The sequence below is a fragment of the Mustela nigripes genome, chromosome 12, assembly GCF_022355385.1.
Source record: "Mustela nigripes isolate SB6536 chromosome 12, MUSNIG.SB6536, whole genome shotgun sequence".
NCBI lineage: Eukaryota > Metazoa > Chordata > Mammalia > Carnivora > Mustelidae > Mustela > Mustela nigripes.
This window is the reverse complement of record NC_081568.1, coordinates 139728240-139739463: the sequence shown is the minus strand read 5'-3', so window position 1 is coordinate 139739463 and position 11224 is coordinate 139728240. Positions and strand designations below refer to the sequence as shown.

The 11224-nt window shown below is 40.6% G+C and overlaps 1 pseudogene; it reads left to right on the top strand.

The window, feature by feature from the left end:
* Positions 1–10259: 10259 nt before the first annotated feature.
* LOC132027615 (single-stranded DNA-binding protein, mitochondrial-like) lies at positions 10260–10820 on the top strand (annotated as a pseudogene).
* Positions 10821–11224: the final 404 nt, after the last annotated feature.

Genomic DNA, 11224 nt, shown 5'->3' with positions numbered 1-11224 from the left:
TTTAAGATTTTATTTATTTATTCGACACAGAGAGAGAGAGATCACAAGTAGGCAGAGCAGCAGGCAGAGAGAGAGGGAGAAGCAGGCTCCCCGCTGAGCAGAGAGCCCAATGCAGGCCTTGAGATCAGGACCCTGAGATCATAACCTGAGCTGGAGGCAGAGGCTTAACCCACTGAGCCACCCAGGTGCCCCTAGAATGATCTTTCTTAAAAGGCAAACTGATTGAGTCGTTCTAGCATTTGTAGTTCTTCAGGGAGCACCCATAACCAAACCCTAAGTATAGAATCTCAGTTGTCAGGCTCACACTGATCCCACTAACATGGCCTTCCTCTAACTCTGCACCCTTCTTTCTTACACTGTCTCTCATCATTACCTTGAACTTCTGCACCACCATGCTCGTTTTCATTTTAAAGCTATTCCATACGGTTCCTGTGTCTCTACGCATTTTCACCCCACTCCCACCCCATGGTTATTTAATCTGTACCTTTCCTTCATTGTCAAATACTACTTTATCCACACGGTTCCTTCCTGTGCCTCACCTTGTCCATCTTTATTCACACCTCCTGTGTTGTGCGTGCCTCCACAGTAACCAGTGGTCGCTTTTGTTAATCGCCTACAAGAAAAACTGGTTAATTCCTATTTGCTCTTAAAATTTACTTCAGGTGAATTTTCTGTATTTTATTAATTTGTTTACTTGCTTGATTTTTAACCAGCAAATAGTTTTCTCAGGCCATAACGGATTCTTTTGTCTCCGTGCTTTAAGATGATACTGAAAACGTCTTAAATATAAGGGTGGAAAAAGGAAAGGGGGAAAGAGGGGGAAGGGAAGAGGAGCAAAAGAGAGAAGGAAAAGAGGAAAGGAAAGAAGAGGGAGAGAGAGAGGACAGAAGGAAGGGAAGAAGGGAAGGAAGAAGGAGGAGGAAACAATGACAGAAATTTTTAGGAGGGAGAACGGGCACAGAACATTTTCTTGTCTCTCAGAAAATAACTGATGAGAATAAAGGTCATCTTCTTAAATAGTACTTTTGCCTGCTCTGCTATGTTGATTTCTCAATAAACTTTTCTAAAAGAGCATCATTTCCAGTGATTGCAAAATTTCAATATATATATATGAATATGTATGTAATTATATACTCCTATATATGAAATATGTATGTAATTATATATATCTAATAGAATAATATCTAATGAATGATTATGTGTATTAGGCATCTGTTTTAAGAAAAATCATTTAATAGGGCCAGATCTTTTTCTATAAAAGACGTAGAAATTCTTCTGAATGTCTGCATTTATTTTATTCTCTGTGGGAGACAATTCCGTGATTTTGAGAAGCATCAGTGAAAACAATAAAGATTACACAAGGGCAAGTAAGTACTGAGGAGAATCCTCTTGTAATACAAAGACCCACATCCTCCTCCTGTTTCATACTGAATAAAATTTAAGAATCAAACCTAGGTAACTTCCAGAGTCTATCTCTCCCCTTGTCTTTTAAGTTCTCTCTCCTCACATGAGCTTTTTTGAAGACACACCCAGTTTGTCTATATTAAGACTGTGTCTTTTTAGAGCACTTTTATGTTTACAGAAAAATTAGGGGGAAGTTATGGAGATTTCCCAGATCCATCCCCCTGTTACTCTCACACATGCACAGCCTCCCCCTTAGCAACATGTCTCCCCAGAACCCTCCATTTGTTGCCATTGGTGGACCTACATTCATATATTACAATTAATCTGAGTCCACAGTTCATGTTACCCGTTCCACTGGGTTTTAACTGAGGCAAACTCTTTTCATTCTCTGCATTCTTGATTCTCTAGCATTTGTAGTGTGCCTTCCCTACCTCATATGGATCAACTGTAACCTTCAAGCTCATCGCGGCTTATGCTTGAGTTTGTTGTGTGTGTGTGCGTGTGTCCAGTCTCTGTCCCCTGGTGTTTACATGTTCCTTGAAAGCAGAAATGATGTGTTCCTCCTTCTGACTATGCATCCGACATTCCTACATCAGGCCTCATGTCCACAGGTTACTTCAATTAGGCATGAACTGCTAAAGATCCCATTTTCGAGAAGAACGAACAGAAGGCTTGCAGGGTAAAATCTTCACAGTGTGTACGTGAGGAGCTAGACCTCGCATTTTGGACTCCTGTCTCACAGTTCAATTCTATGCCTCTCCAGGAGGTCTGCTCTATTAATTAGCTTGAGAAGTAGCTGCTGTTCCCTCTGAAATCGCCAGAACTACAAAACTGTGTGAGCATGAGGCTTTAAGTACGTAAAGTAAGCATTTTCCTTGAAGTTACTTCAAGGCAATGTCTTTACTACACCTCATGAGAAGAGGGCTAGGAAATGATAAAAAGCAATGTCTCTTGATGATCAAATGGCATTTCAGAAATAATCTACCCATTCAATTTCTCCTGTCAGGGCAGCTTTTCTTTCTTTCTTTCTTTCTTTCTTTCTTTCTTTCTTTCTTTCTTTTTTTTAAATAATATATTTAGGATTCTTTTTCTGACTGAGAGGTGAGCTTTATGGTGCTAATGATGACGATAATGGCATGACCACGTGACATGCTTTAGAGCTCGATGCATTTACTGGTACATTCTGTTCATTTTCACACTGATCTTCACCGCACTCTGAGAGACAGAACTTACACTAATATGTCAAATTGCGACTTCGGTTTCTCCTTTCTGTAATTGGTCTGCCTTCTGCAAAATCTAATAGTGGGCAGCTCTTACAAATTCCAGCAGGTACTGGGTTACAAGGAAGAGTTAAGAAATTCTTGCGATTTTAAGGAGTCGGTTAGATAGTAGAAGAGATGGTATGGGATAAGAAGCCTGATTGTTACGAGAGGTTACTTCAGGCTGAAGGGATCAGGGCAAATCCATAGAAAAGGCAGCCTTGGAAGTGCACTCCAAAAATCTAAATGTGGCGCTGACACGTCGTGAGGATAAGAGAGGCTGAGGACACAGAATTCCCTTGTTGTTCCCACGTCCTCTAATTCTGCTCTATCCAGGGTAGTTTAAGAAATACAATTTCCATCCAGTTATTATCAAATGTCTCACATATTTATATTGTCTTAAGGAAAAGCTGCTGGTTTTTTTTTTTTTTCTTTTTCCCCTGGAAAGATGATTTCACAATATTGGTTTTAACATTTCTTTCTATCAGAGGACTGACCCTCAGAAGTAACAGTCTGGAATCAAACACTTTATAAAACTTGTCAAGTCAGCATAAATTAGGGGTCATAAAATCCCTGTTCATTGCTTTCATGAAATACAGTGGTGGGGGTGTGGAATGTCCATAAATGAATATTTCTACACTCTCCTGACCTGTTTTATTTTGTCAATTTACCGCTGACCTTGAGGGCACCAGACTCCCATGAGAACCCCTTGTCATACTTACCTGTCTCTAAAATGACTGCAGTGACTGTTGTTTTTTAAAATACTCAGGGATTTTTGTCAGCATCCGTGAGACTCTTAACTCGGGACCTGAAGGTATAGGGGGTACCATTCACTTTCTTTGGACTCACTTCACTACCATTTCAGTGAGTGTGTGTGGTGGTGAGTGGTGGGAGTTCCTATCTCTGTGGTTTGGTTGATTGAGTTGTTTCTCCCCAAGGTCTTTCCATATTGGTGTTCTAAAGCCCCAAATGGAAATATATTCACTATTGAAGACTATGCAGGTTTGTGACTGAGGCAACAATTTTTATTCTTTATTCTACAATTACTTTTTGATACTCTCCTAATCCCACTTGGTATTACTGTTGAGTCAGGGAGAAATCTGGTTCTTCTATGGAAATGACTTATGCTTCCCACCAAATACCCCGAAAAGAGAGAAATTGTGTTTGTTATTCTTCTCAGGAGTATAATAGCATGATAAAAACTTTGGCATTTCAGCTGCAAAATTTCATTTAGAAAATGTGATTCCCTAACCAGGCTAATCCAATCATGACATTATCTGAAGAATGAGTGTTTTAGACTGGGCTGTTTAGGAAAAATGTTTCCGCTGGGTCTATTTATTGTACTTCATTGACTTTCTGTCTTGCCAAGTCACTTGGAATCTAACTATCCAGAAGATGATTCTCTTCACTAAAGAAAAAAAAATTATATATATATATATATGTGTGTGTGTGTGTATTCATATATATATATATATATATATATATATGAATTGATTTGCTTATAATTAGCAAAAGTGAGCCAAAGACTTAAATAGGCACTGAAGCTATACTATTAACAATTTCATGATCTAGAAAATGTAGAAAGTAAACAGAATTTAAAGTATTATTTTAAATGTGGAGTTCCAGGATTCTTTACAACAGTTAGTTAAAGTATGTCCTGAAGTTCCATTTTGAAAAACGAATCCAATAACATGAATCAGCTATGATTTGGCTCCATGATCTGGAATAATGATCTCAGCTAGGAAATCAGTATTTCTCTATAGCCAGTCCAAAAGGTGATTTTTCAGTATGCTATTGTAATGGAAATTTACAGACTACTTAGGATGAAAACTAACTTCAGAGTCAGATAAACTATATCCCAGTGTAGACTCTCCTACTTAGTATCTCAGCAATCATAGGGTATTTCAACCATATGAGTCTCGGTTTCTTCCATCATTAAAAAAAAGGGGTGGGTGGCACCTGGGTGGCTCAGTAGGTTAAGCATCTGCCTTCAGCTTAAGTCATGATCCCAGGGTCCTGGGATGGAGACCCTCATCAGGCTCCCTGCTCAGAGGGAAGTCTGCTTCTCCCTCTCCCACCCCCTCTGCTTGTAGTCCCTCTCTTGCTGTCTCTTTCTCTGTGTCAAACAAATAAATAAATTTAAAAATTTAACCAAAAAAATGTTTCTAATTTACGAGGGTTTCTTCTATCACTTCAAGGTTGGAGCATTGTGGCATTTATTTTCTAGTTTCCTAAGTGTAATTTAGAAGTGTAATTTTCTGCATTCTCCAGGGTAAATTCACATTGAGAGTATTTTATCTGTGTTCCAGAGGAAAATAAAAGAAGAACTTACATTTGTATGAACTATTTGCAAGTATGTCCTCTTAGGAGTCTGTTGTCTGTGCCTTTTCAAATGCCAGTCACAAGAGCTCCCATCACCCAAGTACTGCTCACTGCTCAGGGTCCTTTCTGTGGGACCAGGCTGCAGCCAGAGCCCAGCTAAGAACAACCAACCCCCTGCCTTAGCTTCTTTACTTGCCCCATCCTGCCTCCCTCAGTCTCTTTGTACTGAGTATACTCCCTCAACCCATTTGCTCAAAGCGTGGCTTAGCCTCTGCTTCTCAGGGATCCAACCCAACACAGGCATCTTAAAACTGGTGAAAAAAAGTGTGGTTATGGCACTTCCGTGCTTCAGTAGAAACTGTAGCCAGATCAGATTTTGAATAGTTCTTTAAGTTGGTGGATATATAATCTTGGGTGGGTTTTTTAATCTTTAAGTCTCATGTTATTTGCCCTCAAGGAGATAAAAGGTTTTCGTCTGGGCTGTTGTGAAGCTTCACCGAGATGTGTGTGTAGAAACACACATACAAACATCCAGCACTGATTTTGACAATAGAAGACTCAGCACAGGTCAGTTCTTTATTTTTATGCAGCATATTTTCTCTTCCTTGTGCCCTGATCTTTGCTGGGTTCTCATCTGCCTTCACTTTTTTGTTTTGTTTTGTTTTTTTACCTTCTATTTCTTGACGGTTTTTTTCTGGATACCTTTCCTGCCTCTGAGGCCAGGAGGTCTACCATGGGAGCTGACTTTGGGAGCATCTCTTATTTAGGATTTGTCTGTAATAATGGAGAAAGCATTATGGAGTGTTAGCATTGAAGGCATTGGAAAAGTAAACATTGGCTCGTGTAAATCCAATGATTATAAAGCCATAAAGCCCTGAAAATGGGATTAAGAAACACCTTGGGCCCTGGCGGGCAATTGGGGATCCCTGAAGCAAAGACTAGAGAAGAAGCTTCCGCTCTCTGCTGAGCTTTACGTGCTCTGGGCAGTATCATACAGACCTGGGTTCTTTCCAAAGGTTCATGAACATCAGGGAAACTAAATGTGCCGATGGTCAGAGGAAGAGAAAGTAAGTGCCTGGACACAGGCTTTATCAGCAGTCAGGGTAGGGGAGGGGCAAAAAGTGACCTGGCTCAGTAAGAGGTTAGTATAGAACAAAAGAATGCCAAGGATTAATGCCAGTAGCAAGCAGAGGCACAGGAATTCAGGCGGATACCCAGGGCAGCATAATGGTAGTGAAAGACTATTGAAAATGAGGGGAAAAGGTAGAACTCTCAGTGGCCACTGTCTGAGGATGTCATTCCCAAGGAAAGGAGCGTGCTGGCATCAGCCAGGAACTATATTTGAGCTCCTCACTCATAAATTTTCTAAAGGACCACCAAAGAATGCAAGGTTAATTGGAAAGTCAGCAGTTTTTACGTTACTTATTTTTATTTTGTTTTATAGCAGTTCTGAGAGCCACAGCAACCTCCTCTAGTGGCCACGGTTTGAATTTTTAATGTTTGTCTCTAAAATACCCTGATAGATAGCATTAGGGAGACTCAGAAGCAGCCTGGCTACCAGAGCGCTCACTTGCTTTGCCCCGCACCCAGCTCTGCTTTTTCGAGGACTGCTGCTCTCAGCTGGTGTGCGAGAGACACGGAAGGCACATTTGTGAGATATGTCAGTTTCTTATTATTTCCTAGTAGCCTAGTAGTTTCTTATTATTTCCTAGTTTAGAGACACGGAAGGCACATTTGTGAAATATGCCAGTTTCTTATTATTTCCTAGTAGCCCGGGTACTGCGATACGAGATTTATGTTAAATATCTTATCAGATGCCCAACAAAAAACCTACATATTAGTTTAGGTTTCCCTCCAAAATGGCAGGTGAAGAAACTGTGACTCAAAGTTGAGGCATCTCCCCAATATTGTTGTGAAATTAATACCTGACTGAGTTTCTGATTAATTCTGAGTCCTGGGCAGTGGTGTACCATGTTGTGAAAAATTAATACCTGACTGGGTTTCTGATTAATACTAAGTCCTGGGCAGTGGTGTACCAGGTGGTAATTTGAAGACGGATCCTTTTTTAACATCCTCAAGTACTCTCCCTGTCAGATCAACTGAAGCCTTCTCCATCATCCTTTCCTGAAATAGAAATAAAGGCCATATCTGTACCCCAATGTTTATAGCAGCAACGGCCACGGTCACCAAACTATGGAAAGAACCAAGATGCCCTTCAACGGATGAATGGATAAGGAAGATGTGGTCCATATACACTATGGAGTATTATGCCTCCATCAGAAAGGATGAATACCCAACTTTTGTAGCAACATGGACGGGACTGGAAGAGATTATGCTGAGTGAAATAAGTCAAGCAGAGAGAGTCAATTATCATATGGTTTCACTTACTTGTGGAGCATAACAAATAGCATGGAGGACAAGGGGTGTTAGAAAGGAGAAGGGAGTTGGGGTAAATTGGAAGGGGAGGTGAACCATGAGAGACTATGGACTCTGAAAAACAATCTGAAGGGTTTGAAGTGGCGGGGGGGTTGGAGGTTGGGGGAACCAGGTGGTGGGTATTATAGAGGGCACGGATTGCATGGAGCACTGGGTATGGTGAAAAAATAATGAATACTGTTTTTCTGAAAATAAATAAATCAATTTAATAAAAGAAAGAAAGAAAGAAAGAAAGGCCATGTTACAGATTTTGTCATTGTTATGGGTCTGTAACATCTAAATTAAAATGTGAGCTTGTTCTGAAAATGTGTCTTCCGGACAGGTCTGCCAGCCTCCCTGCTGTCACCTGGGTTTTCACCTCTAAGCTTCATGTATTCACAAATGCAGAGGCTGCCATTCAACCATGCTTTGTAGACAAACACATTTGGAGTAAACAAAGAGAATCTTATGTATATCAAAAAACCTTGTAAATTTGTAATCACTACCCTTCACTGACTCACTTTTATTTGGGAATGATCTTTCTTTCTTTCTTTCTTTCTGTTAGTCACCATACAGTACATCATTAGTTTTTGTCATAGTGTTCCATGATTCATTGTTTATGTATAATACTCAGTGCTCCATGCAATCCGTGCCCTCCTTAATACCCCCCACCAGGCTCACCCACCCCCCATCCCCCTTCCCTCTAAAACCCTCAGTTTGTTTCCGGGAGTCCACAGTCTCACATGGTTCATCTCCCCCTCTGATTCCCCCCCCTTCATTTTCCCCTTCCTTCTCCTAATGTCCTCCACGCTATTCCTTATGTTCCACAAATAAGTGAAACCATGTGATAATTGACTTTCTCTGTTTGACTTATTTCACTCAGCATAATCTCCTTCATGGCATTTTTTTCTTAAGATTTATTTCTGCTCTGGATTTGATGTAGTCACAGTGTCTTCTGGGCTGACCTCTGGATTTTTCTTATTTTATACAAAAATGTCAATTCCGGTGTTCTTAGGTGTCATATATTTAAATTCTTGGTATTTAAAAAAGGACTAGTGAATTTCCAAACTAGGTCAGTTTTAGAATTAGTTTGAAATAATTGGTAAAAAATAGGAAGTTACAAACCAAATCAGAAGCAAGGTTTTAATTTCCCTACTCTGACCTTAAGGGGTAGGTCTGTAGCTTACTCATATTTTATTTTATTTTTTAAAAATATTTTATTTATTTATTTGACAGAGATCACAAGTAGGCAGAGAGCCAGGCAGGGTTGGGGGAGCAGGTTCCCCGCTGAGCAGAGAGCCCAGTGTGGGGCTCAATCCCAGAACCCTGAGACCATGACCTGAGCCGAAGACAGAGGCTTAACCCATTGAGCTATCCAGGCACCTCTAGATTACTCATATTTTAAAATCAGGAGTCTGCAATATCAGCTGCCTCACAGTGCCAGCAGGTATTGATGAATGAATGGAGCTGTGTGTAGGAATACCACTGTAGAGTCCTGAGATTGTCTTAGGGAGATAGTAAGTGTTACTCAAGGTTACCTGGGTGGGTCAGTGAGTTAAAGCCTCTGCCTTCAGCTCGGGTCATGATCCCGGGGTCCTGGGATCGAGCCCCGCATCGGGCTCTCTGCTCAGCAGGGAGCCTGCTCCCCCCCCACCCTGCCTGCCTCTCTGCCTACTTGTGATCTCCCTCTGTGTCAAATAAATAAATAGAATCTTTAAAGAAAAAGAAAAAGAAATTGTTACTCAGCATCATCTGGTGATTGCTCAGAAAAATCAGGAATAATATTACCAGATTTAACTTATCAAGAGAAACCAGAAATTCAAATTTTTGTATGTATTTCTTTGAGTTACAAATATTTTCAAGTAGTTTAACAAAGTATAAAGTATAGCATGGGCCAAAGAAAAACTTCTCTGAGCCAAAGTTGGCCTAAATTGGACCAGTTCTTTTTTTTCTTTTATGATTTTTTTTAACCACAATTTTATTTTTTAAACATCTTAATTTTATTTTTTCAGTGAAGACCAGTTCTTATTTTTATTTATTTAAAGATTTATTTATTGTACTTATTTCTTTTCTTTAAAAAAAAATATTTATTTATTTGTCAGAGACAGAGAACAAGCAGGCAAAGTGGCAGGCAGAGGCAGAGAGAGAAGCAGGCTCCCCACTAAGCAAGGAGCCTGATGCGGGACTCGATCACAGGACTCTGGGATCATGACCTGAGCCGAAGGCAGAAACTTAACCGACTGAACCACCCAGGCATCCCAAGAATTATTTATTTTAGAGAGAGAAAGGGAAAGGGCAGAGGGAGAGGAAGAGAGAGAATCTTAAGCAGGCTCTATGTCCAGCATGGAGCCTATTGCGGGGCTCGATCTCACAACCTTGAGATCACGACCACAGAGATGTTTAACTGACTGAGTCACCCAGGCACCCCTGGACCAGTTTTTAATTTGTTCTGTTAAAGCAGCATATCTGTGAGTGGGCTCTATGATTCTTAGTGCTAATTATCTGCAGTCTCAGCTCAGTCTAATGTGTGACTACGATTTATGTAGAATAAGGCCTTGAAATATTTCCCTAACAAAGGTCACTAAGTAAGCATCTCCTGCAATGTTAAGAAGCAAAAAGAAATCTAATTAATAACCTGATTGATTCTGGGGAGTGGATAAATAATATGCACTACAAAGTCATTTAATTTATGTGATAAAATGCACCTTGGTTCTCTGTAATCCCCTATTAAAGACAGGGAAGAAAACCGTTGGAAAATAATCAGGATGAAAAAGAGACAGAGGGGCCTAGCTAGAAGCTGAACCAGCTAGAGCATCTCATGAGGGAGGGAGGGAGCCAGGAGTTCTTTGCTAGGGGAAGACCAAAGACTAGACTGTAGGAAAAGCAAATAGAAGCCATGTTTCGAAGACCTGTGTTACAGGTATTTCATCAAGTTTGTAAGGCATGAGTCTGGAATAGCTAGCAGCTTGGTTCTGGAAAGATCTCTGAACCGTGTGCAGCTGCTCGGGTGAGTGGGTCAGGACCCCATAATGAGACAGGTGGAAGGGAAAAGCTCAGTCACAATATGTTCTCTAGTGACAAATGAGATGTGGTGATCCGGGGAGAGTGAAGCGTACCAGATGAGTGATGTAAGTCCAAAGACAACATGTCATAGGATATCAGTATTCCGCCCAGACCTCAGAGGTGGGGTATACCAGTGTGTGAAAAAGGGGGTCCCGAAGTTATGTAGAAGGGGAAGCAGACTATGGTGAACACACGGATAAAAATAATGTGAGGCGGCAAGCAACAACAATCTTAGCTGATAACATTATATTTCTGAGTGACCAGACCAAAGAGAAGGCATGGAGTGGACGACTCTCCTTTGGCTATTGTTTGGTACAGTCTCATTTCCAAATCATGTATAGACTTTATAGTTCCTAAGGACAAGAATTAAAATACTCTTTTATATAAAATGAGAAAAAAGAGGGGGGAGGATGGTCTTGGAGAAAACGTTGAGAATAAGAAAGACTGCAAGGAAAGAGAAAGGGTTGATGATCCCAGAGTGAGGGTCAGATGTCCTGGCTAAAGAGTATTAGAAGAAAACTACTTTTGCTACTTGGTATATCACAGCTGATTTTTGTGGTCCTGGTGGTGGTTATGAGTGTGAGTTCTGTGATCCAACTGCTGACTCCAGCACTACACCCCGTGAACATGGGAGAGTTACCTAAACTCTCTAAACCCCAGTGCCCTTCAGGGTGTACAGTTCGATTATAATTTCATCTACGTTATGGTGTTTTTTAGGAGGCAACCCCAGTAATGAATTGTAAAGTACCTAGAACAATGTC